This window comes from Chionomys nivalis, chromosome 13, assembly GCF_950005125.1.
Source record: "Chionomys nivalis chromosome 13, mChiNiv1.1, whole genome shotgun sequence".
In the NCBI taxonomy this organism is placed as follows: Eukaryota; Metazoa; Chordata; class Mammalia; order Rodentia; family Cricetidae; genus Chionomys; species Chionomys nivalis.
In genome coordinates, this window is record NC_080098.1 from 5583292 (window position 1) to 5609861 (window position 26570).

Genomic DNA, 26570 nt, shown 5'->3' on the forward strand with positions numbered 1-26570 from the left:
TCTTGGGAATATACCCAAGTAATGCCCTATCATACAACAAAAGTATATGCTCAACTATGTTCATAGCAGCATTGTTTGTAATAGCCAGAACCTGGAAACAACCTAGATGCCCTTCAATGGAAAAATGGATAAAGAAAGTATGGAACATATACATATTAGTGTACTACTCAGCAGTAAAAAACAATGACTTCTTGAATTTTGCATACAAACGGATGGAAATAGAAAACACTATCCTGAGTGAGGTAAGCCAGACCCAAAAAGAGGAACATAGGATGTACTCACTCATATTTGGTTTCTAGCCATAAATAAAGGACATTGAGCCTATAATTCATGATCCTATAGAAGCTAAATAAGGTGAACCCAAAGAAAAACATATAAGCATCCTCCTGAATATTAACCTTCATCAGGCAATGAAAGGAGACAGAGACCCACATTGGAGCACCGGACTGAAATCTCTCGATCCAAAGGAGGAGCAGAAGGAGAGAGAGCACGAGCAAGGAACTCAGGACTGCGAAGGGTGCACCCCCACATTGAGACAATGGGGATGTTCTATGGGGAACTCACCAAGGCCAGATGGCCAGGGTATGAAAAATCATGGGACAAAACCGGACTTGCTGAATATAATGGACAATGAGGACTACTGAGAACTCAAGAACAATGGTGATGGGTTTTTGATCCTATTGCACGTTCTGGCTTTGTGGGAGCCTAGGTAGTTTGGATGCTCACCTTACTAGACCTGGATGGAGGTGGGTGGTCCTTGGACCTCCCACAGGGCAGGGAATCCTGATTGCTCTCCGGGCTGATGAGGGAGGAAGACTTGATTGGGGGAGTGGGAGGGAAAGGGGAGGCGGTGGCGGGGAAGAGGCAGAAATCTTTAAGAAATAAATAAATAAATAAATAAAAAAGAAATTTGCATAAACAATTAAAGATCAACTCTATGAGAATAGAAAAATAGGAAATGCCATATGAAATGAAAAATGGAGAAATAAAAATTGTCCTGGACTAACGGAGGCTCATTTATTAACAATTTTTCCAGAACTGTACTGTCTGGACAGCTTCCACAGTCCACAGGTCTTGTGAAAAGGGCTCACTCAGCACTGTGCTTCTGTGGAGGGGCATGGGCTTGGCTTGCTGTGGCTCCTTCCCACTCACAGACACAACTCCAGTGACATGCCATCTATGTACTCTAGCTCGCCTCGGTACAGCTGCTTCAGGGCTTCCAGATCCTTCTTAACCAAGTGTTCTTGGGCGTGTACTTCAGAGAGGGCAGATTTGAGCTCTTTCGTTTCTAATTCCATCTGAGTTAGGACTGTAGCACCTGGATTCTCTTGAATGCACACTAAGTTTTCTTTCGCTGCTGCTTCCCCCTAAAACAAATAAAAGTGGTGTGTTATTTAAAATCCAAATCCAATGACCTGTTCTGAGTTTAATGCTCTAGCTTTGCATCAGCAACTCAGAGAACAATTTCAGTGCCTGAAAAAGTAGGCTACCATTTTGAATATGTGAAGTCAGCAACAAGTATTATAGGGTTTATATTTATAGAGGTTGGAGAGATGGCTCAGGGATTAAGAGCACTTTTGCTGTTCTGGAGGACAAAGTTTGGTTCCCAGTGCTTGGCAGGCAGCTCAACCTCCTGTAACTTTGATTCTAAAGGATACAATGCCCTCTTCTGGTCTCAAAGGGTACCATCACTCACATGCGCATATCTACATTCAGTCATACACATAAAATAAAATAAATTAAAAATAACATAAACAATTTAGATTCATCTTCTTGCTGTGGTTTGGAAGCAGGCCCTGGCACAAGTTAGGTAAGCTCTCTTTTCTATATCCTCACGTCCAATTTACATTTGTGTTAGTATTTGTGTAATATGGTAATACAAACATTAATAAGAAGGAGCTAGAGATTTTAAATTTTTTAATAGTGAGCAATATAACTTAAGAACAAGGCATGACAATAAAAGAACTTCCAGAGATATCACCATCCCTAATTTCAAACTCTCTACAGATCTATAGTAATAAAAGCCACATGATATTGGCATAAAAACAGACACACTAATCAACAGAATTGAATCAAAGATCCAGAGGTAAATCTACGCACCTACAGACACCTGATTTTCAACAAAGAAGTCAAAATTGTACAATGAAAAAAAGAAAACATCTTCAACAAATGATGATGGAATAATGAGAGATGGCAAAGAGATCCATATCTATCACCTTCACAAACCTCAAGTCTAAGAAGAACAAATCCAGATACACTGAACCTAACAGAAGAGAAAGTAGGAAAAAAAAATCTCGAACACATTGGCTCAGGAGAAAACTTTCTGAACAGAATACCAATAGCACAGGCACCAAGATTGACAATTAATATATAGGACCTCATGAAATTATAAAGTTTCTGTCAGGCAAAAGACAGCATCAATAGGACAAAACAGTGTCTACAGAATGGGAAAAGATCTTTCCAAACCCCACATCCAACAGAAGGCTGATTTCTTTTCTTTTTTCTATTTTTTTTTTTTTTGGTTTTTTGAGACAGGGTTTCTCTGTGGTTTTGGAGCCTGTCCTGGAACTAGCTTTTGTAGACCAGGCTAGTCTCAAACTCACAGAGATCCGCCTGCCTCTGCCTCCCAAGTGCTGGGATTAAAGGCGTGCACGACCACTGCCCGGCCAGAGGGCTGATTTCTAAAACATAAAAGAACTCAAGAAACTAGATATCAACAAACCAAATAATCCAATTAAAAATGGGGTACAGATCTAAACAGAGAATTCTCGACAAAAGAATCTCAAATGGCTGAGAAACACTTAAGAAGAGGTTCAACATCCTTAGCCATCAGGGAAATGCAAATCAAAAAGGACTCTGAGATACTATCTTACACCTGCCAGAATGGCCAACATCAAAACCACAAGTGTCAGCTCATGTTGAGGAGGATGTAGAGCAAGGAGAACCCACTCCACTGCTGGTGGGACTGCAAACTTGTACAGCTACTTTGGAAGTCAGTGTGGCGGTTTCTCAGAAAACTGGGTGTAGGACCCATGGGTCGACCCCCTGTTGGGTTCACCTTGAGGACAGTTTTTGGCCAGACATCTTGTTGCAATTTCCAGCTAACCACCCTGTTTGTTCCTATGCTCCCTCTGCCCCATTCCTAGTGGTTAGTTATAGGGCCATTGTTTACTCCATCTTGGACCTGGTAATTTCCCACCTGCCTGAGGGGAATTCCACTGTGCAGCAGCTAGGTATATAAGGTTTTTCCTAAGCATTCAGCATTATCTCCTCCCAAATGATCCATGTCTCTTTTAATCTCCAGACCCTTGTCTTGTTCACAAATGGTACAGTAGCGCGAACTGTACCCTAGAAAGAAACACAGGCATTATAGTTGGAGGCCCATCAGTGAGACCAGGAAGTAGGGGACCCCTGAGAGACCACTCTTGGAAGGCTGGCCAGCAGGTATGAAATTGATGGTGAATGCACAAAACTCAAGTCCAAATGGATCAAAGACCTCAACATAAAGCCAGCTACACTGAACCTTATAGAAGAGAAAGTGGGAAGTACACTTAAACACATTGGCACTGGAGAACACTTCCTAAATATAACCCCAGCAGCACAGACACTGAGAGAAACAATTAATAAATGGGACCCCTGTAAACTGAAAAGCTTCTGTAAAGCAAAGAACATAGTCAACAAGACAAAATGACAGCCTACAGAATGGAAAAAGATCTTTACTAACCTCACATCAGACAGAGGCCTGATCTCTAAAATATACAAAGAACTTAAGAAATGGGTCACCAAAAGAACACATAATCCAATTTAAAAAAATGAGTACAGACCTAAACAGAGAACTCTCAACAGAAGAATCTAAAATAGCTGAAAGACACTTTAAGGAAAGTTCAACATCCTTAGTCATCAGAGAAATGCAAATCAAAACAACTCTGAGATTCCATCTTATACCTGTAAGAATGGCCAAGATCAAAAACACTGATGACAACTTATGCTGGAGAGGTTATGGGGAAAAGGGATACAGAAGAGGAAGAAGAAACTTTAGAAAGGGGGATTGTACTGCTAAAAAACAAATTAGAAAAAGAAGAAAGGCTGCTTTACAGAGCCTTTCCTTCGAGAGGAGATTGTTTGTTGTGAAGAGGTGAAATGCAGGATTGCGTGGACACCACGGGCTTCCCCCAGTGTAACCTTGACGTGTTAACTCGTGCAGGACAGTGTACAGGCTTAGCAGCACAGATTACTTATGACCCTGCTGTTTATGCTCAGATAGCTGCTATTGCCATTAAAGCACGGAAACCTTTACCTAATAAAGGAGCAGGGAACAGCTGTCTAAGGTCCTTCAAGGACCCACAGAACCTTATCTTGTTACATCTGGGAGGTCACATTTTGGGGGATGTGGACACAGCTATGCCTGTCATAAAGCAATTGGGCTATGAGTATGCTAACAAATACTGTCAGGAGGCTATACGTCCTATAGAAATAGGAGTTTAAATGACTATATCAGGTAATGCAGGGACGCTGATGGCACTCCTGTGATGGGACAGCTTCTGCCCTTAGGGGGAGTCAAGGTGGAGCTAGATCAAGGACTTGTTTTCACTGTGGCAACCAGGACATTTCAAAGGGAACTGCCCTGTGGGTAATCCAGGGGAAATCCAGGTGTTTGCCCAAAATGTCAAAAGGGGGCCCATTGGGCTAATGAGTGTCACTCTAAAACTGACATTCAAGGAAATTCCATTCCCATGTAGGGAAACGGGAGGAGGGCCCTGGTCCCCAAAATACAAGTGTAAAGGGCAATGGGCGGATGGGCTGCTCCCATCAGATTCATTCCTCAAAGAAATGGCTCACTGTCCATGACCTTGTCCAAGGACCCCAGGAAGTGCAGGACTGGACCTTTGTACCCCTGCCCAGGCAGTATTGACCCCACAGATGGGTGTGCAGGCCTTGGGGACTGGAGTATTTGGATCTATTCCAGAGGGTTCAGTAGGTATAGTTTTGGATAGAAGTAATTCAGCACTTAAAGGAATTAAATTTTTACCAGGAATTATAGACTGTTATACTAGAGAAATTAGAATTATGATTGAAGCTGGGGCAGGAGTCCTTGTCATCCCTCAAGGAGCAAGAATAGCTCAACTAGTGCTTTTGCCCATGTTTCACTCTACTAATCCATTCTTTAAACAAGAGCAAGAGGACAAGGGGTTTGGCTCCACAGGATCCCCTGGAGCTTTTTGGGTTTCTAGTTTAGAGAACCACCCCACACTTACATTAACAATTAATGGGAAAAGGTTCCAAAGCCTTCTTGATACAGGGGCTGATTCTTCTGTGATTGCTAAAAAACACTGGCCTGCAGCCTGGCCTCTACAGCCAGCCTCTATGACCTTACAGGGGGTAGGAATGGCCAGTTCTCCAGAGTGCAGCACTCAATATTTAGATTGGGGGGATGAAGAAGGCCATAAGGGCATTTTTAAATCATTTGTCCTGGAACACTTTCCTCTCAATTTGTGGGGAAGAGAAATTTTGCAAGCTATGGGAGCAGTTCTGACCACTGAACCTGTGCAGCACATGTTAACAGACCAGGGCTTTGTCCCTGGTCAGGAGTTAGCAGACAAGAAAATAATACAACATCACCTGGACAACATGCAGGGCTGGGAAATTTTTCTTAGGGGCCATTGCAGAACAGCCAGAAAGCATTCCCATAAAATGGAAAACTGAAAAATCTGTATGGATAGAGCAATAGCCCCTAAGTAAGGAAATAGTACAAGCTGCTCATACCCTGGTCCAGGAACAGCTAGAGACAGGACACATAGTGCCATCTACTTCTCCCTGTAATACTCCTGACTTTGTTATTAAGAAAAAGTCTGGTAAATGGAGGTTGCTGCAAAATCTTAGAGCAGTAAATGATTGTATGGAAATAGTGGGGGCAACTCAACCTGGGTTGCCTCAGCCTGTGGGAATTCCTGCAGGATACCATCTTTTGATCTGAAAGATTGTTTTTTCACCATTCCATTGCATCCAAAAGATTCTGATAAATTTGCTTTCAGTGTACCGTCTATAAATTTCAAAGAACCATATAGACACTACCAATGGGTAACATTACCCCAAGGAATGGCTAATAGTCTTGTCATCTGCCAAATGTTTGTGGCCCAGGTTATTGCCCCAATAAAGTATATCTCAAGAGCAGGCCACTGATATTGTTTTGAAAAAATGCTCTCTGTGCACAGAACTTTTAGCTGTTCCTCATTTGGAGTTAATCCTCATGGGCTTGCCCCTAATTACGGGCAAATGGATGTTACCCATGTCCCTTCTTTTGGGCATATGCAATATGTTCACGTAACGGTTAATACATATTCTCATCTTATTTTTGCCTTAGCCCATATAGGAGAAAAATTACAAGATGTTAAAAGTCACTGTCTCTAGGCTTTAACCTACATGGGAATTCCAAAAACTGTGAAAAGTGACAATGGGTCAGCCTACACCAGCATTACCTTTGCTAAATTTTGCTCTGAGTTCTCTATTTCTCATAAAACAGGAATACCTTATAATCCTCAAGGACAAGCTATAATGGAGCGCGTGCATGGTATACTCAAAACCTATTTGCATAAAACATAAAAGGAGGAATATGGTTCCACCCCCGAGACCATTTATCTTTTATTTTATACATCTTAAATTTTTTGATTGTTGATGCTCAATCTCATACCGCTGCTGCAGAATGCCTCATGTCAAATAGAAGAACCTAGCAGATGGAATTTGGTGTGGTCCAGATCCTGTACTGGTGTGGGGAAGAGGGGCTGTTTGTGTTTTCCCATAGGATGCTGACAGTCCAGTGTGGGTACCTGAGCACCTGGTGCGTACTGTGGATTTTCCTGTCCAGGAGCCTGAGGACAGGACAGAGCCTAGAGATCAAATAGACACTGTAAAGAATCCTCTGTTTCTGATGCCAGTGGAACTGCATAACCCATGTGGCCCTATTTCCTATCTACCAATTTTAGCATAGTGTGTCTTTGGATACCACATAAAATATTATCACAGGAATTTGGAAAAATCTTCAGTTGTAGATACTTCTGTTAGCAGAATTTGCCCAGCTCCAATCAGTCGCTGCTGGCCTGGGATCTTGAGTTATGACTGGAGTCCTTCCATATTTTGGGCTGAGTGCATTATTGCCTCCCCTTAGACTCTTAAGTCCCAGTCAGCAAAAAATTTTACTTTATCATCCTACTAATATTTCTAGAGTTTTGAAATTTTCTGAAAAGGTTTGTCAACTGAAGAGGAGCTGGCTGTGGTGGTCTGAGTGCCAAGGATTGTCCTTCTACCTGTCAACACATCCCATGATGATCAACTTATCCTGCATTGAACAAGAAGAAATTTTGGCTTTAAAACAGCCATAATGGCCACCATTGCTGTGGCTGCCACAACGGCTATGGCTGCTGGAGTTGCCATTAGTCAGTTAGTTGCTACTGCTAGCACAATGGATACCTTATTGGGGCAGGTTGCAAATTCCTTGGCCACTCAAAATAATATTAATAGCTATATTCACAAAGAAATACTGCAGTTATTTTTGCAACTGATTTTGGTTCAAGACCACTGCTAAGGCTACAACTTAACAGATACAGTGAAAATGCTTAATGCTTCTATTCACAGACCCTGGAGTGCACCATTTACAAATTGGCTCTTGAGATTATTCTAGTTAACAATACCAGGGTTCCTCCCACCAGAAATGAGACCTTACTTAAAGGGCTCCAATTTGTGGTCAGACTCATTAAGGATTGAGCACGCACAGCCTCCTTTGGAGTGCTTATATGTGCTGGAGCATCATCTTCATGTTTTCACGGTGCCAGAGCCAGAGGCAAGCTCAGATCAAAGTCACCACTCAGCAAGTCTTCTTAGCTATTGCCCCAGAGGATTTTTCAGCACAGATCCAGCTGAACTTGGTGATGGGTGACTAGTGAGCCAATGACAGGAAAGGTTTTGGGAGGTTGACCCAACCTAAGACAGGAAATGTGTTTTCATCTGGACACTTTCCCATGACAGGTAAGGGGTGTCACCTGATGTCCAATGCCACCCAAGACAGGCCTAGTCCTGTAATTTATATAAAAGGGGGACCTGTAGGGTCCATGTACCCCTCCTCTTAGGGTTCAGCTTGAGGACAGTTTCTGGCCAGACATCTTGTTGCAATTTCCAGCTAAATACCCTGTTTGCTCTTGTGCTCCCTCTGCCCCACCCCTGGGGGTTAGTTATAGGGCTATTGTTTACTCCATCTTGGACCTGGTAATTTCTCACCTGCCTGGGGGGAAATCCACTGTGCAGCAACTAGTTATATAAGGTTTTTCCTAAGTTTGAATAAATGGCATTTACCATTATCTCCCCTCAAATGACCCATGTCTCTTGTGCATTCCTTTAATCTCCAGGCCCTTGCCCAGCTTGCGAATCGTACAGTAGCATGAACTGTACTCTAGAGAGTAATGCAGGCACATTACAACTGGGAATCAATCTTTTGTCAGAGGCTGCTTGTTCTTTTCCCAGCTACCCAGACTTCCAAAATGATCACACAAAAATCTGTATTAATTGCAATACTGTTTGGCCAATAGCTTAAGTGTATTTCTGGCTAACTCTTATATATTAAATTAACCCATTTCTATAAATCTGTGTATCACCACATGGCTGTGGCTTACCAGCAAGGTTCTAGTGGGCTCTGGTGGAAGCATCTGTCTCCTGCAGGCAGCTATATGGTTTCTCCCTGATTCTACCTACTCTATATATCTCTTTCAGCCTGGATTTATTCTGTTAAACCATTGACTGAAAGCAGCTTCTTAATCAACCAATGGCAATGAAACATATTCACAGCATATATCACCTCCCATATCACCCAACTATACCAATCTTGAACATATATCCAAAGGATGCTGAATCATACCTCAAGGACACCTGCCCAACTATGTTTGTAGTAGCATTATTTGTAATAGCCAGAACCTGGAAACAACCTAGATGCCACTCAACTAAGAAATGGATAAATAAAATCTGGTACATTTACACAATAGAGTACTACTCAGCTGTTGAAACAAGGGCATGCGGAAATTTGAAGGTAAATTAATAGAACTAGAAAAAAATCATCTTGAGTGAGGTAATCCAGACTGAGAAAAGACAAACATGGTATGTACTCACTCTTAAGTAGATACTAGCTGTAAAATAAAGGATAATCATGCTACAGCCCATAGCCTCAGAGAGTTAGATAACAAGGAGAGTTCCTGGGAAGGGGAAATGAAGAGATTTCATGAGTGGACTTTGGGTGGGTGTAGTAAAGGGGCGAGCAGGCCTGCTTTTGATCCGCCTGGCTTCCGCATGGCTAGCTTTACACCCAAAATAACAACACACAAATTGTATTCATTTAAACACTGCCCGGCCCATTAGCTCTAGCCTTTTATTGGCTAACTCTCACATCTTGATTAACCCATTTCTAATAATCTGTGTAGCACCACGAGGTGGTGGCTTACTGGGAAAGATTCAGCATGTCTGACCTGGTGGCTGGCTCCATGGTGTCTGCCTCACTTCCATTCTTCCCAGCATTCTGTTGTGTCTACTCCACCCACCTAATTTTCTGCCCTATCAAAAGGCCAAGGCAGTCTCTTTATTAACCAATGAAAGTAACACATAGACAGAAGGACCAGCTACATCAGGTGGGTATGGAAGGGAACATGATCAACAGGTTGTAGGGGTTTGGTGCAGAGGAGAAGAGTACTGAAACAGATGATTAGAAAGGGGGATGATTTCAGGGTCAGGTAAAACCTGGTGCAAGGGAATCTACAAGAAAGACCCTAGGGGCTGGAGAGATGACTCAGTGGTTAAGAGCATTGCCTGTTCTTCCAAAGGTCCTGAGTTCAATTCCCAGAAACCACATGGTGGCTCACAACCATCTGTAATAAGGTCTGGTGCCCTCTTCTGGCCTGCAGGCATATATACAGATAGACTACTGTATACATAACAAATAAATAAATAAATATTTTTTAAAAAGAAAGACCCTAGCTTAGACTCCTAACAATAGCAGATTTGTAACCTAAACTGATCATCTCTTGTGACAAGATGAAGACCTAACCCAACTGTCATTAAGAGGTTTCATCCAGCAACTGATGGAAACAGATGAAGACTCACAGACACTAGACAGAGTTCTGCAAATCCTGCAGAAGACAAGAAGAAAGGATTTTATGAGTTAGAGGGGTCAAGGACAGCACAAGAAAACCCACAGAATCAACTAACCTTGGTTCATCAGGGCTCACAGAGACTGAACTGACAATCAGGGAGCCTGCACGGGACTGACCTAGGTTCTCTGCATATATGTTACAGCTGTGTAGCTTGATCCTCTTGTGAGACTCTTGACAGTGGGAATGGGGTTTGGCTGCAACTCTTTTACAGGCTTTTGGGACCATACTCTTCATACCAGGTTGCCTTGCCCAGCCTTAAATACATGGGAGGAACTCAGTCTTACTACAACTTGGCATGCTATGTTTTGTTGATACTCATGAAGACCTACCCTTTCCTAAACAAAAACACAGGATGAGTAGATTTTGAGGGGGAGGAGACAGAAGTGGATGAGAAGAGGGGAAAGGAGTGAAGGGGAGCTGTAGACAGGATGTAAAATAAATAAATAAATAAATAAATAAATAAACTTATTCATCTTTTTTTAAAAAAAAAAAACAAGGTATGAGTGTGGTAGTCTCTAGGCCTAGAGAAAACAGAAGTGATAAGGGCTTCAAGGTCAATAGGAAAATGATGATGATAAAGTCTGGCAAACCAGGGACTCAGCCAAGGGCAGCCAGAGGCGGAGCTGATGTGAGGAGAGATGAAACATACAGGAGTCAGCATATACTGGCTCCAAATACTTGATCCCATTACATAATTCTAAAATAATTTTCTTGTGAAGTGATGTCAAATCCAGACTGCTGTGAGAACATATGGTGTGAAGACCTAGCCATGATCATGACTATGACTATATGCTGAGACTTCAGAAACGTAGAAACTGAGACTGAAGTTCCTAGATAAACAATAGGGTTACAAAAGTCTTAGGGGCATTGCTGGGGTACAGTGTCCCAAGCATTCCAAAGTGAGAAATTTTATCTCAGAGATATATGCAAAAGTGGTTTTTATAGTGTCATAAATCCCAATAAAACTCAGGGAGACTCAATTTCCTGAATGATTCGCTTTGATTAATAGTAACTAAAACAATTTCAGTTGTACATATATACATATGTGTATAATTGAACATAACACAGAGAGAGAGAGAGAGTAGTAAAAGTGAATGAGGCCTCCGGATGTTACAACTTCTCTGTACTCAGATATAAACATTAGGTAATTTCTATTTCTGAGGGAAAAATAAGAAGGAAAAGAAAGTGACCCTGAAGATCCAGCAAGAGCCTTAGAGAATCATCCCCAAACTGAAGTCTCATGTCGGCAGTGCCTCTTACGTGTCTCCCATTTCTGTCTGTGAGATAGGAAGGGTGTGATAGGTTAGCAGAATATAGTGTGTGGGTGAGGACACCTTGTCTCCTGAGCTCTGAAGTCTCCACGTAGAGAGAAATTGTTTCAAAAAATATTACCCTAGCAACCACATCCCAGGAACCAGAGCCCCACCTGGACCTGACATGACATGACAACTGAACAGTGGCAGATACTGAGATCAAGTGGGAGGTGTCAGTCACTGCAGACATAGAGCAGTGTACACTGGCTTTAGGCATCCACCCTTTCATGGTCATTCCACGAGAAGGATGGACAGAGAATGATAACTTTGAACTTCAGGTGGGGAGAGGTTCCAGCTGCCACTCTGCATGACCTTTCAGTCCAGGACAGGAGTTCCAGCTGCCTCCCCAGGGAAAGAGGCATCCTCGAATAATGCAATATCTCCAGCCACCCAGCTGTCGGGGCCAGTCTCGACAAAAATACCTTTCTCCAGAGTGGAGGCATGGGAATTTAGAAATACAGTAAAGAATATGAAAAAGCAAATGAAAAATAATAGAATGCAGAAAAGTGTAGGTTAGTATCAGAAGGGAATTTTTCAGTGAGTATTGAAAATTCATCCGTGTTTAACTTCCAACTGTTTAATATACCCCTGACCCTAAAACGTAGAAGTAAAACAAAAGACTGCATTAACATACAAATTGAAAGTCATGGCTACATTCATTGCTCACACCCTAGACCAAACACTCTGTAGCAAACTACTCCTTGGGTGGAATCCCAAGTTATTTCCACAAAGGGAACTGGAACTTAGTTGGATCCTTAGACTTTTGTTTTAAGTAGGAATTAACTACTTCCCTATTTTAGGAGCACAAGGTCTAGCAATGAGTCACACGTGTTGACAAAAACCTTCAGAGAGCAGAACTCTCTGATTTACAACTAGGTGGGACCTTTGTTTGAGTTAGAAGCACAATAACATTGAATGAACAAGAAACAAGCCCTAAACTCTCTGACCTTTGGCCTCTTTGGGCCTCCACACCCAGCTACCAAAGCTTGCTCCAGCATCCTAGGCACAAAGCTGTTCCAACCTCTGCTGAGAGGCAGAGACACCCAGCTCTCCAGAGTTTCCCAAACCACATATTCAAAAGGAAATACATGTCTGAAGTCATTAAATTTAGTACTATAAAAGGAAAAGACTGGTTTAAAAAAGACTCAGAAGGAGAGCCACTTCTACCACAGAAGTTAGTGTTCCTTAAAGAAGAGCTGGAAAACACTGAGACCAGGCTGATTAAACATCAGCCAACAATGCTGATGAGAAGCACAGAAGCCCAGGAACATTCTCTACAGCCAAGTGTAAGGTTCTGCACAGCACCCTCCTGTGTAAATTCTTACAGCAAGGCCAGTGTGTCTCCAGAATTTCACCTGAAATTAGGGATTATAGAAGGTGAGTATTGTTTAATTATGTATTCACTAACCACTATTAATTCTGGTAATTTAAGGGTTACATTTTATGGCATGTTAACTATGACCCAATAAAGATGCTATAAGAAAGCCTGACTTCCTACTTGTGAATCTTAGCAGTGTCATGGTATGCAGCTTAGCTGTATCCAGAAGCCAGTTTTAAAGACAAGAAAATCAATCCTGTTTCTTTCTAATAAGGAAAAAAAAGACATGTGTTTCCCTGATAAAATGTATGTAATACTATAGCTCAGTCTTCATTGGCTGTCAGAAGTTTTCAGACATTTATTTTTTCAAGATTAAGTGATTTTTGTTCCCACAAATGGTTACAGATTACCTCAAGTCTTACCATGGCAACTGGAATGTTCATTTCAACATGACTGACTTTTGAAACCTCACGAAAACTCTGTCTTCTGACGTCACACCCATGTCCTTTCTTTGGGGGAATATTCAAGTTCTTCTTTATACTGTAAGAAGGCAAAGGAGGGGAGTTTTCGGTGAGTAAACATGTGATACTTGTTTAAATAAATATTATACTCTATTATATGAAGGGAACATCTGTAAACCACAATCCTGTCTCAAAGCAACTTTACGTGAAGTCATTTGAATTACATTATACTCTTAGATAATTGATGTCTTAGTTAGGTTACTACTGTGATGAAACACGACCAAAAACAACTTGGGAGGGAAAGGATTTATTCCCTTTTGCATTAGAGCAGAACACTGGACAGGAGATCCAGATGTTACAAAATGCAGTGGTAAACAGATTGATAAGGCTGAGGAATTTATCGAATTTGATGATCAGGAACAAAAGATAAAAAGGCAAATTTTAACCTCACTGGTACATAAAAATCTCTAAGATAGCTTCCCAAGAGTTCTGCATGCCTTTCCAGTAATAACATCAGAAAAAGTATCTGGCTCCAAGTACCCTAAGGTTGTCAAGGAATATACATGGGAGCCCATACATATGTATGTGTATTTTGAATCATTGTCCATCAAGGGAAGCCAGGAAGTCAAGACAGGAAGTCCAATGGGGCGGGAACCTGGAGGCAGAAGTTGATGCACAGGCAATGGAGAAATGCTGCTTTACTGGCTTGCTCCTGCTGGCCTGTTCAGTCTGCCTTCTTATAGAATCTGGGACCACCCGCATAGGGGTGATACCACTCACAATGGACTGGGCCATAAATCTAAGATATCTCAGGAAAATGCCCTACAGTCTAGTCTGCTACAGCTAAATCTTGTGGAGGCTTTCTTCAGTTGAAATTCCCTCCTCTTATCTTGAGTCCACTTGACATTGATATGCATACCAGAAAAATGGGTAATAGTATAACTACATATAGAATTTTATTTGTATGTTAGCATTGAATATTAGCTTAATATTAACCATTAGCTAAACCCCAGAAGTCAGTAGCTAAAGTGAAGATAAGTGCACGTCTATACAATGTTTCCAAAATATCTATAAAAATATGCTTTGATAACTGTAGAATATGTTCTATAGGAAGTAAAGAAAGCACACACAAGAAAATATAAGAGTGGCTGGGTGACACAGCAGTGCTGGAGGCTGTGTTTATAAGCCTCACTGTAGTAAGAAGGGTTGCTTGTTGGTTCCCGGATACCTGGCTAGCCTAGACCAGAAATAATCACACAGAAACTGTATTATTTAAAACACTGCTTGGCCCATTAGCTCTAGCTTTTTATTGACTAACTCTTACATCTTAATTTAACCCATCTCCATTAATCTGTGTATCAACACGTGGCAGTGGCTTACCAGCTAAAGTTCCAGCAACTCTATCTCCAGCAGCAGCTCCATGGCATCTCCCTGACTCTGTTCTTTCTTTTTCCCAGTGTTCAGCTTTGCTTTCCCTGCCTAACTAAGTTCTGCCTTGCTATAGGTCCAAAGCAGTGTTTTTATTCATTAATGGTGATCACAGCACACAGAGGGAACATCCACATCACCTCACCTTTTCTGTTTGAATAAAAAGGAAGGTTTTAACTTTAACATAGTAAAATTACATATAACAAAACAGGCATCAAACAAAAATTACAGTTACAATATTTCTATTTACTTTATCTTTTATCATCTCAAGAAAGAGGTTGGAAATCTGAAGGATACAACCAATTTAACTAACAAAACTTGGTCAACTGAGATACTTTTGGAAATGGTACAGACAGATAGTAATTTATTTAAAGGAAGACTCAGCACTCTGGAGAAGGAAACAGCTGATTTGACAATAAAACCCAATCAATGACAGTGGGTGTTGAAACATTATTTGACAGAATTCACACAGTTGAGTGTATTAATCGGATTCTGTCAAAGGGGTATGACAGATTGATTGACAGAATGTCTCTCAAGGAAGGTAATATGCATGCAATAAAGATTATGTTCAAGAATGAGACATTATCTTGACTGGACAGTCTTCATAACTTGGAATCCTCAATGAGGGCATTAGAGCAGAACACTGGACAGGAGATCCAGATGTTACAAAATGCAGTGGTAAACAGATTGATAAGGCTGAGGAATTTATCGAACTTGATGATCAGGAACAAAAGATAAAAAGGCAAAATTAGCCTCACTGGTACATAAAAATCTCTAAGATAGCTTCCCAAGAGTTCTGCATGCCTTTCCAGTAATAACATCAGAAAAAGTATCTGGCTCCAAGTACCCTAAGGTTGTCAAGGAATATACATGGGAGCCCATACATATGACTAATCTAAAAGAAATTAAACAAGTAATTGTAGCTTACAGACTACATTCATCCTTTGTAAGGGAAATGGTCAAAACGTGGGCTTTCAGTAGCAAAGCCACGCCTCAAGATTGGGCTCAGTTAATCTCAGCAGACTTAGAAAGTGGACCGCAATTGCTTTGGAGTTGCTTTTTAAAAGAGGAAGTGAGAATTTTAGAGCAACAAGAAAAAGCAAAAGGACTTGAGATTTCCCTAGATGAAATTCTAGGTGAAGGACTTTGCCCTGATCCTCAGGATCAAGCTCTTTATGATGATCACACCTTGTCCCTATGTACCACAGCAGTTTAAAAGCTTGGGACAGAATTCAGGAACCAAGAAAGAGAGTCAAAACATATCTTAGGGTTAAACAAGGTCAGAGAGAAACTTTTAGTGACTAAGAAACCAATATGGGTTAAGCAGTGGCCTCTAGCTGAGGAAAAGTTGCAGGCTTTAGAACAGCTGGTACAAGAGCAAATAAATGCTCGACATACAGAAGAATCTACCAGCCCTTGGAATTCTCCCGTATTTTTTGTTAAAAAGAAATATGGAAAATGGAGAATGGTGACAGATCTAAGGGCTGTCAACAAGGTTATTCAGCCTGTTGGTCCTCTACAATCTGGAATTCCTCTGCCTTCTCTGTTACCAAAGGGATGGCCTCTCATAGTTATTGATTTAAAGGATTGTTTCTATACTATACCTTTAGACAAAAAGGATAGAGAAAAGTTTGCCCTCACAGAGGCTACTTATAATAATTCTCAGCCTACTAGAAAATATCAATGGATTATCCTCCCACAGGGAAAGCTCAATAGCCCCACCCTGTGCCAATACTTTGCTAGCCAACCATTGGAAATAATATGTAAGCAATTTCTTAAGTCTATAATGTACCATTACATGGATGACATTTTGTTATCTGATTTAAATGCAGATACTTTAGAAAAGATGTTTGAAGAAGTAAAGAAAGTCTTGCTTAAATGGGGATTACAAATTGCTCCTGAAAATATTCAAAGAGGAGATTCTGTTAATGACCTAGGTTACAGAATAGGTTTACAGAAAATTAGAACACAAATGGCACAAATTAGGAGAGATCAGTTGCAGACTCTTAATAACTTCAAAGTTTATTGGGAGACATTTCCAGTCTATGACCAGGTGTTGAGATAACACCTGATCTAATAATTCATTCAAACAAAACCTTAGATGGTAATAAAGACTTGAATAGTCCCAGAGAATTAACAGCTGAAGTGGAAAAGGAATTGACGATTGATAAGGAAAAATTACAGGAGGCACACATGGATAGAGTGAATCTAAATCTTAATTGTATTCTAGTCATATTGCCTTCCAGAATTTCTCCTACAGGAATTTTAATGAAGAGGGATGATATTATCTTAAAATGGATCTTTTTACCACATAAACCAAGTAAAAAGTTAAAAACTTATGTGGAAAAGTCTCTGAATTAATTATAAAAGGTAAATTGAGACTTCATCAATTAGCAGGTACAGACCCAGCAGAGATTATAGTGCCTTTTACTACTGATGAAATAAAAAAGTTATTGAAAGACAGTGAATCCTGGCAAATGACTTGTGCTAATTTTGGGGGAGAAATTAATAGCAATTATCCAAAAAGCGATAGACTTAACCTTATAAAGAGAACTTATTGGATTCTTCCCTGAATTTTACGTGATGCTCCAAAAGCTCTAGTACATTTTATAGTGATGCAAGTAAAACAGGGAAGGCAGGTTACAAATCAGAAGAATTAAGTAAGGGGTAACAAAACCCTTATAATTCTGTCCAGAAGGCAGAATTATATGCTATTCTTATGGTAATAAGTGATTTTAAAGAACCTCTCTATATAGTTACTGATTCACAATATGCAGAAAGAATTGTCTTACATATTGAAACTGCTGAATATATATCAGATGATATGGAATTGACTTCATTGTTCATCCAGGTGCAAGACATAATCAGGAATACATAACACACATCTCATCCCATACGGGTCTGCCAGGTCCCCTAGCACAAGGTAATGCAGAAATTGATCAATTATTGATTGGAAGTGTGTTGCAGGCCTCTGAATTTCAAAAAAAGACATCATGTCAATAGCAACGGTTTAAAGAAAGAGTTTTCTATTATATGGCAACAAGCTTAGAAGATTATAAAAAAAAATGTCCTACTTGCTCTTCCTATAATCAAACACCATTGCCTGCAGGGAGTAACCCTAAGGGTACTCAAACGAATGAAATCTAGCAGATGGATATGTTCCACTTTATGGAATTTGGCACATTAAAATATGTACACCACACCATAGACATGTATTCAGATTTTCAATGGGTAACTGCCTTGAGCTCAGAAAAGTCTGATTCAGTAATCACACACTAAATTAAAAGTTGTCGCCATCATGAGCATTCCTGCACAAATAAAGACAGACAATGGTCCAGCAATGTATGTAAGAAAATGAAATGGTTTTTTGCTTATTATAATATAAAGCACATTACAGGTATACCAAATAATCCTACAGGTCAGGCAGTTATAGAAAGATCAAATCGTACTATAAAGGATATGCTGAACAAACAGAAAAAGATGGAAAATACCCCCAGAGATAGATTGCATAATACTTTATTAACCTTGAATTTTCTTAACGCAAATGAGAAAGGAACAACAACAACAGAGAGGCATTAGATAATGGAAAGAACTTCTGAATTGAATCATCCAGTATATTTCAAGGATGTGTTGACCTCACATTGGAAACCAGGTGATGTGCTATGTTTGGGAAAGGGTTTTGCTCTTGTTTCCACAGAAGAAGAAAAATTATGGATACCATCGAAATTAATAAATATTCATTTTGAAAAGGAGAAACCTATTGAAACAGAGAAATGACAGCTCATCCACAATGGTGACAACCATACAGGTGGTAAAGAAAGCCATATATGGTTGGGGCAGTGTTCTGTTCTTAACTTTGCAGGAAAATTACATGTCATCAAAAATTCAAGAGACCCTGGATGTTTGAATGCTGACAGAAGAAAAAATAACTATCCACTAAGGAGCATCTAGAAAACAGAATATGGTTTACGAATCAAGGTACTGTTTACACTTACATCTATATATACATATGCATATATATATGTGAATATATTAATATATATAATACTAATTATATTAATTACAAATATTAAATAATATTTGTATTAATTAATACAAATATTAATATATTCAGCTGGTTTTGGAGTTGGACAATGACTCTGTACTTCTCTAAATCCAAGCTTGTTGTTAAAAGGTACATTCAGAATTTCTGTATCATATCAGTAGCCATCTGGTATGGGACAGAAGAAAAGCTTTAGGAAAAATTTTACTTTCCCCATGCCTATTTTGTCTATATCATATTCTTCATTGTATGTATGTTTATATGAATGATGTTTAAGTTTACCATGATGAACAATAGATTTTTCTACAGATTCTTTTCATGTAGTAATCTTTGAAGTTTCCAGGAAGAAGATGGGGCCCCACAGCAACCACTCCACCTAGCTGAGATGACATCGTGATGTAGACAGCACTGCTATAAGACAGCTGCTGAAATGGTGCACCTTCTCATATTCTGGTAAGAACTCCAAATGAGAACTTTGAAAAAAAAAAAAAACCTATTGACTGCTTGGAAATTGTTTGCAACTATATTAGACAGTAACTTTGGGACTTAACCACCACTTAATTTTTGCAGGATCCCATTAAGAGAACATCATCCCCATGACAGTGGGAAGCAATTCCAGAAGACAACGCCCCCATCCCAAAAAAATTTGTCTATAGGGTTGGGAACACTGTTTAGGGGTTATAGATTATTACTTGTACTAGATAGAGGGTTGGGGTGAAAACTACATTTGTTAAAAAAAAAGGGGGGGATAGTAATAGTGTGTAATAGAGTGAATACTTGTGAGCTATTATTTATGGATAATTTACATTGGTATATTGTATATTGATATATGTTCAAATAATATTTGTTACTTTTGTTTACATTAATTGTACATATATACAAAAGTTATTTTGTCAGATTGTATATATGCATGTTTCTACCTCGGTTTAGGACATTTTGCATATTGATACCACTTTTAGGGTATATTTTCATATTGCATTATCTATTACTCCTACCTCTGATCAAGATACTTATACACTGTTTACATTTTGAGGTCACTGTCCTCATTTGTTGCACATTTGTTTACAGATCATTTAATATTCTTACATGAAGTTTTAGTCTTTAAGTTATACAGGTATTAATTATTATAGGTCAATAGTTGTTCATGTTTGTTGTACATACAATCAGATCAAATAAGTTCTTTAGATACAGAGATTGTATTCTGTCTAGATAGATATTCTTCAACCACTTCAAGGATCTGTGGAACATGGCATTTAAATAATTTAGGGTTCTGTTGACATGAGACATGATTGCTTCTGACAGCACCAATCTATTCCCGAGAGAATGTTGAGCACCAAAGACACTCCACTTGGAGCTTGTTTTCTTCTTGGCAAAACTGGCCTTTGGGCAAGGAACTGACGATGCCTCAACCACTGACAATGGTTTGGAAACGGATAAGCAGGACTGTCAAATCTTGCCAAGACAAGGTAAAACAGTTTTGAAAAATTTGCTGCCTCTTAAAATGGTCTGTCAGTTACACTAGGCCTTAGCCAAAGTTAGTGCTTCAACATTGCAAAATGAGACTTTGGGAGATTGCTCAGGTAGCTAATTGTCTCTGTCACATATTGCTCGCTTTGGAAGCTACTTGATTGTACTTCCTGCCTGCTCAAATAACATTATCTCCCTGCTCAGGCCTTTGATGGGGTTGAAGATTGGATAGTTGTAGTTACTGTACTCTAATAATCTAGCCAAGCCACTTCCTATACAAGACTTAGACTCCATAGGATAGAATGTTTATTAAAACATTTAGCATATGTTCCTTGCTTAATATTGTTTATGCTGGTTGTAATTCTAATTATACCTGATATCTGTTCCTAGTGTATATAGTTTTGTATTGGGTTTGGAACACTCTTATTTAAACAAAAAGGGGAGGTGCTGCGGGAGCACATTCTGCTCCTTCAGCCAATAGCCTTTAAGATACCAGCCTACCAGGGTGTGGTCTCTTATAGTTTAAAAAGCAGTAGGAACCGTGCACCCGCCCTCTTACTTCCAGCTCCCATTCCGGCTGCTAGACTCTGTTCCTGTTTGAGCTCAGAGGACTGTTGTTTAGGACAGTGATCTCTAAGTTTTTCCCTTAAGTAAAATAACCCTTTTATTATCCTAATTTTGAACTGGTGTGGGATTGTTTTACGGCATCACTGCTTGGCCTATTAGCTCTAGCTTCTTATTGGCTAACTCTTATATCTTAATTTAACCCATCTCAATTAATCTGTGTATCACCATGTGGCAGTGGCTTACTGGCTAAAGTGCCAGCATGTCTATCTCCAGCAACGGCTTCATGGTGTCTCCCTGACTCCACCCTTCCTTTTTCCCAGCATTTAGCCTAGCTTTTCCTGCCTACAAAGTTCTGCCTTGCTATAGGTCCAAAGCAGTTATTTATTAATGGTAATCACAGCACACAGAGGGGGCTCCCATATCACCACACTCTAAGCACACACCGAGCAGCTGGGTAACACAGAGCAGTGCTGGAGGCTGTGTTTATAAGCCACACTCTAAGCACAATCACAGCACAAAGCTCAAAGCACCAAGAACACCCAGAGTCTAAGACAAACAGAAAAAGTTCTTGAAGTTTCTATAGAGAGGGAAAGTAAGACAGAAAAGGTTTGGGATGGAGGAAGTCCACAGAGAAAGAATGAGTTTTAAAAAAATGGACTTTTTAAAAACTACATATCTTTGCTAACACAATATTGACTGAACACATGAAATAAAAAAAACATGTACAGAAATAGTTAAGTAGGAGGAAAATACTGATTACACTCAGCAAACAAACTCAAATACTCAGAGAGTAGGTATAACAGCAGCCATGTGTGGGGTCAGAAAAGATTCCAGAAAGCATTTCAAGTTTGGTCCGGTAGAATAAGCATGAGATCATTTCATTCTTGTGTTCAGGTCATACGTGAGCTTTTGTGCACATGGTCCAATACACAGTTCAGCCTTCCGTATCTCTAAGTTCTCTGAGCAAGGCCAACTGCAGACTGAAAATATTTGAGAGAGTATCTGTACCCACATGTACACCCCTTTTCTTATAATTCCCTACACCACACAGAATTACAATTAAGTGTCTTTAAAAAAAAATAAATAAACCTGGGCTGGAGAGATGGCTCAGTGGTTAAGAGCATTGCCTGCTCTTCCAAAGGTCCTGAGTTTAATTCCCAGCAACCATATGGTGGCTCACAACCATCTGTAACGGGGTCTGGTGCCCTCTTCTGACCTGCAGTCATACACATAGACAGAATATTGTATACATAATAAATAAATAAATAAATAAATAAATAAATAAATAAATAAATATTTGAAAAAATAAATAAATAAATAAACCTGAAGATTCTTTAAAGGTTTTTTAATATTAGCTGGGCATGGTGGTACACGCCTTTATTCCCAGCACTCGGGAGGCAGAGGCAGATGGATCTCTGTGAGTCTGAGGACAGCCTGGTCTACAAGAGCTAGTTCCAGGGCAGGCTCTTAAACTACAGAGAAACCCTGTCTTTAAAAAAAAAAAATTATATTTATTGTTGGGGGGCACACATGTGTGAAGGTCAGAGGATGACTTCCAGGACTCAGTACTCTAATTTCGTAGTGGCTTCTGGGGATAAAACTTAGGTCCCCTAGCTCCCACACTGACAGGTTAAGCCATCCCCAGACCATCACCTCAGGCCCATGGTCACACTCAACCAACAAATACAGATATAGAGTAACATCCCCAAAGGAGAAACTAAGAAAAATCCAAGGCACATCTGCTCTGTAAGTTGCTAATCCTGTAATAATGGACCCTGATGAGAACAGCATGGAAGAACTTTCAGATAAAAGAATTACTACAACTATGTCCAAACAACTCAAAGAAGATATAAACATACTTCAAGAAACAAAAGTAAAGAAACAAATGAAATGCATATGTCAAGCCAAACACAAAACAGAATTAACCAAAGAGAACTGATGGAGAACCCAAACTAAAAGGATGTTGGAAATGGAAAACTCAATAAGCTAAAGAATCCAAAGGAAGCCTCATCAGCAAAATGGAGCCTGTAGAAAGCTGAAAAGCAATGGGAACAGAAGGTAGACAAATTGGAGAACTCATACATGTAATCTTCCACACACATGGACTCATGGACAGAAATCATGATCATGTCAATGGATGCTGAAAAGGGTCTTTGGCAAACTACAGCATCCCTTCCTGATACCCTGAAAAGAATGGGGATGGAGAAAACAATACCAACATAATAAAAGCTAAGTATGGCAAACCAAAGCCAGGATCATAGGGAGTGGAGAAAAGGCTGAAGCACTCCCACAAAACAAAACAAGGCTGTGGGTGTCTGCTTTTGCCTCTCCTGTTCAACAGTGCTTGACATCTTAGCTAGAGCAACAGGACAAGAGAAGGAAATAAAAGGGACACACACAGCAAAGGAAGCTGTCAAAGCATTTCTGTTTGCAGGTGGCATGGTTCTACACATGACAGACACCAAAGACTCCACCAGGAGACTCCTAGAGCTAATGAATACTTTTAGCAATGTGGCAGGTTACAAAATTAACACTCCAGGACTGGAGAGATGGCTTAGTGATTGAGAGCACTGCCTGCCTTCTAAAGGACCAAGATGGAGCTCACAACTGTCTGTAATTCCAGTCCCAGAGAATCCGATGCCCTCTTCTGGCCTCCAAGGACAGCAGGCACCCATATGATACACAGGCATACAAAGCAGAGAGAGGAGAAAGAGGGGGAAGACTCTTGAACTCATTGGAACAGGGAAGCACTTTCTGAGCAGGACTCCAATAGTGCAAGGCATTAAGATGAACAATTAATAAATGAAACCCCGTGAAACTAAAAACTCCTGTATAGCAGAGAGCACCACCAGCCAAGTAAAGAGGCAGCCTACATAGTGGGCGAGATATACAAAGTCAGAACAGAAGACTGAATACCAAGAAAGCAAATGACTCAATAAAAAACAGCATGAAACCAGCAACCACAGAAAGCTGAAGCAGACAACTAAGCTAAGGGCCAAGTGAGTGAGACTGAAACTATGGGGACTTTGCAGTTGGACTAAATGCATTTTGCATTGTGATATGGCTATGTCTATGAGGGCCAGAGAGCATTATGTGGTTGTCTAAATGAGAATGATCTCCATAAATTCATATATTTGAATGTTTAGTCACCAGGAAGTAGCACTATTTGAGAAAGATTATTAGGTGTGGCATTGTTGGAAGAAGCATTTCACTAGGGGTGGGCTTTGGTGTTTCAAAAGCCCATGCCTGGCCCAGTCTCTCCTCTCTCCTCTCTCTTTCCTGCCCCCACCCCCTCTTACAGATCTAGATGTAGTTCTCAGCTAATACTCCATCACCATGATGATGCTCCCTGCCATGATGATAATGGATTACGCCTCTGAAACAGTAAGCAAGTCTCTAACTAAATATTTTCCTTTACGAGGGTCGCCCTAGTCATGGTGTCTCAGCAACAGAACAGCAACTACGACAGAATGAACACAGAGATTCGAAGAACAAATGCAAATGGCTGACTAAATCTATCTTTCATATTAAGTATTTTTAGTTATCAGGGAAATGAACATCAAAACTACTGTGAGATTTCATCTTTCTCAAGTCAGAAAGGCTAAGATTTTGGGGGTTTTTGTTTGTTTTTTAAAAGGCAGGAAAGAAAAACAATAAATGCTGATATGAATGTGGGGAAGGAAACTGTTATTCACTGCTGGTAGAAGGACAGACTTGTACAGCCACAATGGAAATCAAGGTGGATATTCTTCAAAATGCTAGAAATGATCCTGAGCATAGTCCCAGAAGATACATGTTCATCCATGCCCATTTCTGCTCTTTGCACAATAGCTAGAACATGGAAAAGGCCTAGATGCCCATCATCTCAGGAGCAGATAATGAAAGCGTGGTTCTTAGATACAGTGAAATTTTATTCAGCCATAAATAAAAATGAAAAATTTGGGGAAATGGAATTAGACATAACCATTCTGAGTGAGGTGACCCAGGTCCAGAACCAGAAAAACCAGTGCTGCATGTGCTCCCTTACCCATGGAGATACGTGTGTTTACACTGGGAGCACCCACAGAAGGCAGGACACTAGTCAAGAGCTTTGGGTGTGTAGCTTTCAAGGGAAGGAGAATAAAGCACATGGAATATGAAGCAAAGAAAGAGGAAAATGGAATAGAAAAGGTTAAATGGAGTTGGGGATGGAAGGCAGGGTAGAGGAGGGAATGCTGGGATAACTAAACTATAGACCCTTGAAAATCTACTACCATAGAAACATCATAAAAATATGCATATACATATATAAAAGAGATTTAAATGGAGTTACACTGTAAGAGGGAAGAATCCCTCTCCCAGATACCATAGACTATCTATCGAATAAAACCCAATGCCAGGTATGGGTTACCTCTTTTTGAAATGTTGATCAGTGTGGTACCACAGATTCCCCAAACACTGTTGCCACTGTTCTTAGTTAGCCTCCAGAACCTGACCATAAGACCTATTGCTGAAGACACCACCTATCTGTTTCCTATTTCAAAGAGAAATCAAGCTGGTAGCAACTCACACGGATAATTCTTACCTACTGGCTGGAAAAGTCTATGCATGCTACCAGGAATAGGCAGCGGTCTTACCCAGCTGTGAATCCCGAGAGTTCCAGTCGTGGCTGGTCTGGTGTGAAGTGTGCGCTGCTGCAACAGTTACGGCAGTAATGAAGCACTTTCTGTTTGCACTGAAATCCTACACCACAAGACCAAACTCAGGCCTGCTCTTGTTAACTGGCCCCAAATCTATGGCTAGCTAGGGAACGGGCCCTAGGGCAAAACTGAGTACTATTAATATACTAAATGGACAGTGACACAATTCCCTCTACATTCTTGTCTGCGTACCATAGGTTAATGTGTCTCCTAGTGCTCATCAGAGAAGCGTCTTTCTGCAGTAGATGGTGATTAATACAGTGACATACAGAGAATAAGAGACTGTGAGTTCTAAGCTCTGACTGGGACATATATACCACATTCTCTCCTTTCAAGGCTCAGGGACCATTGCAGAAGAGAAAGACAAGACTGTAAGAGCCGTAAGTAGTGGACATCTGCACACAGCAAAAAACAGGACTGCAGCACTGAACTCAAAACAGCAGTGACTACATGCACAAGTCTTGTGCGTGATCAAGCCAGTCAGAATCCCAGCAGGAATGGGAGAAGGAGCTGTCCTACTTAGTGCTCTATTGCTGTGATGAACACCATGACCAACAGTAATAAGTCAGAGAGGAAAGGGGTTCAGTCGCCTTGTGTGCCGCATTGCAGTCCGTCACCGATGGAAGCCAGGACAGGAACAGGGCAGGAACCTGGAGGCAGGAGCTGATGCAGAGGCCATGGAGGGGTACTGCTTACTGACTTGCTCCCTATGGATTGCTCAGTCTGCTATCTGATAGAGCTCAACACCACCAGTGCAGGGGGGCCCCACTCACAATGGGCTGGGCCCTCCCCCACCAATCACTAATTAAGAAAAATTCCTACAAGTTTGACCACAGCATGATCTTAAGGAGGCATTTTCTTAATTGATGTTTCCTCTTCTCAGATGACTCTAGCTTGTGTCAAGTTGACATAAAACTCTCCAGCACCGGGGCTGCTTACAAATTTCCCCTCATAGGTGAGGAGCTATTGGAAATTAATGACTACAGGGGGAGGGAGAGTCAGTTTTCTTTAAGGATACAGTCCTTGAAAGGCCAGTCATACTCCAGTAGATGACCCTACACCAATTATCATACAAGTATCACTAAGAGACTTGGTATGTCTATTAAAAAAA

The 26570-nt window shown here is 40.5% G+C and overlaps 1 pseudogene; it reads right to left on the reverse strand.

The window, feature by feature from the left end:
* Window positions 1-1148: 1148 nt before the first annotated feature.
* Window positions 1149-26570, reverse strand: part of LOC130886094 (uncharacterized) — a 35582-nt pseudogene continuing 10160 nt past the window's right edge.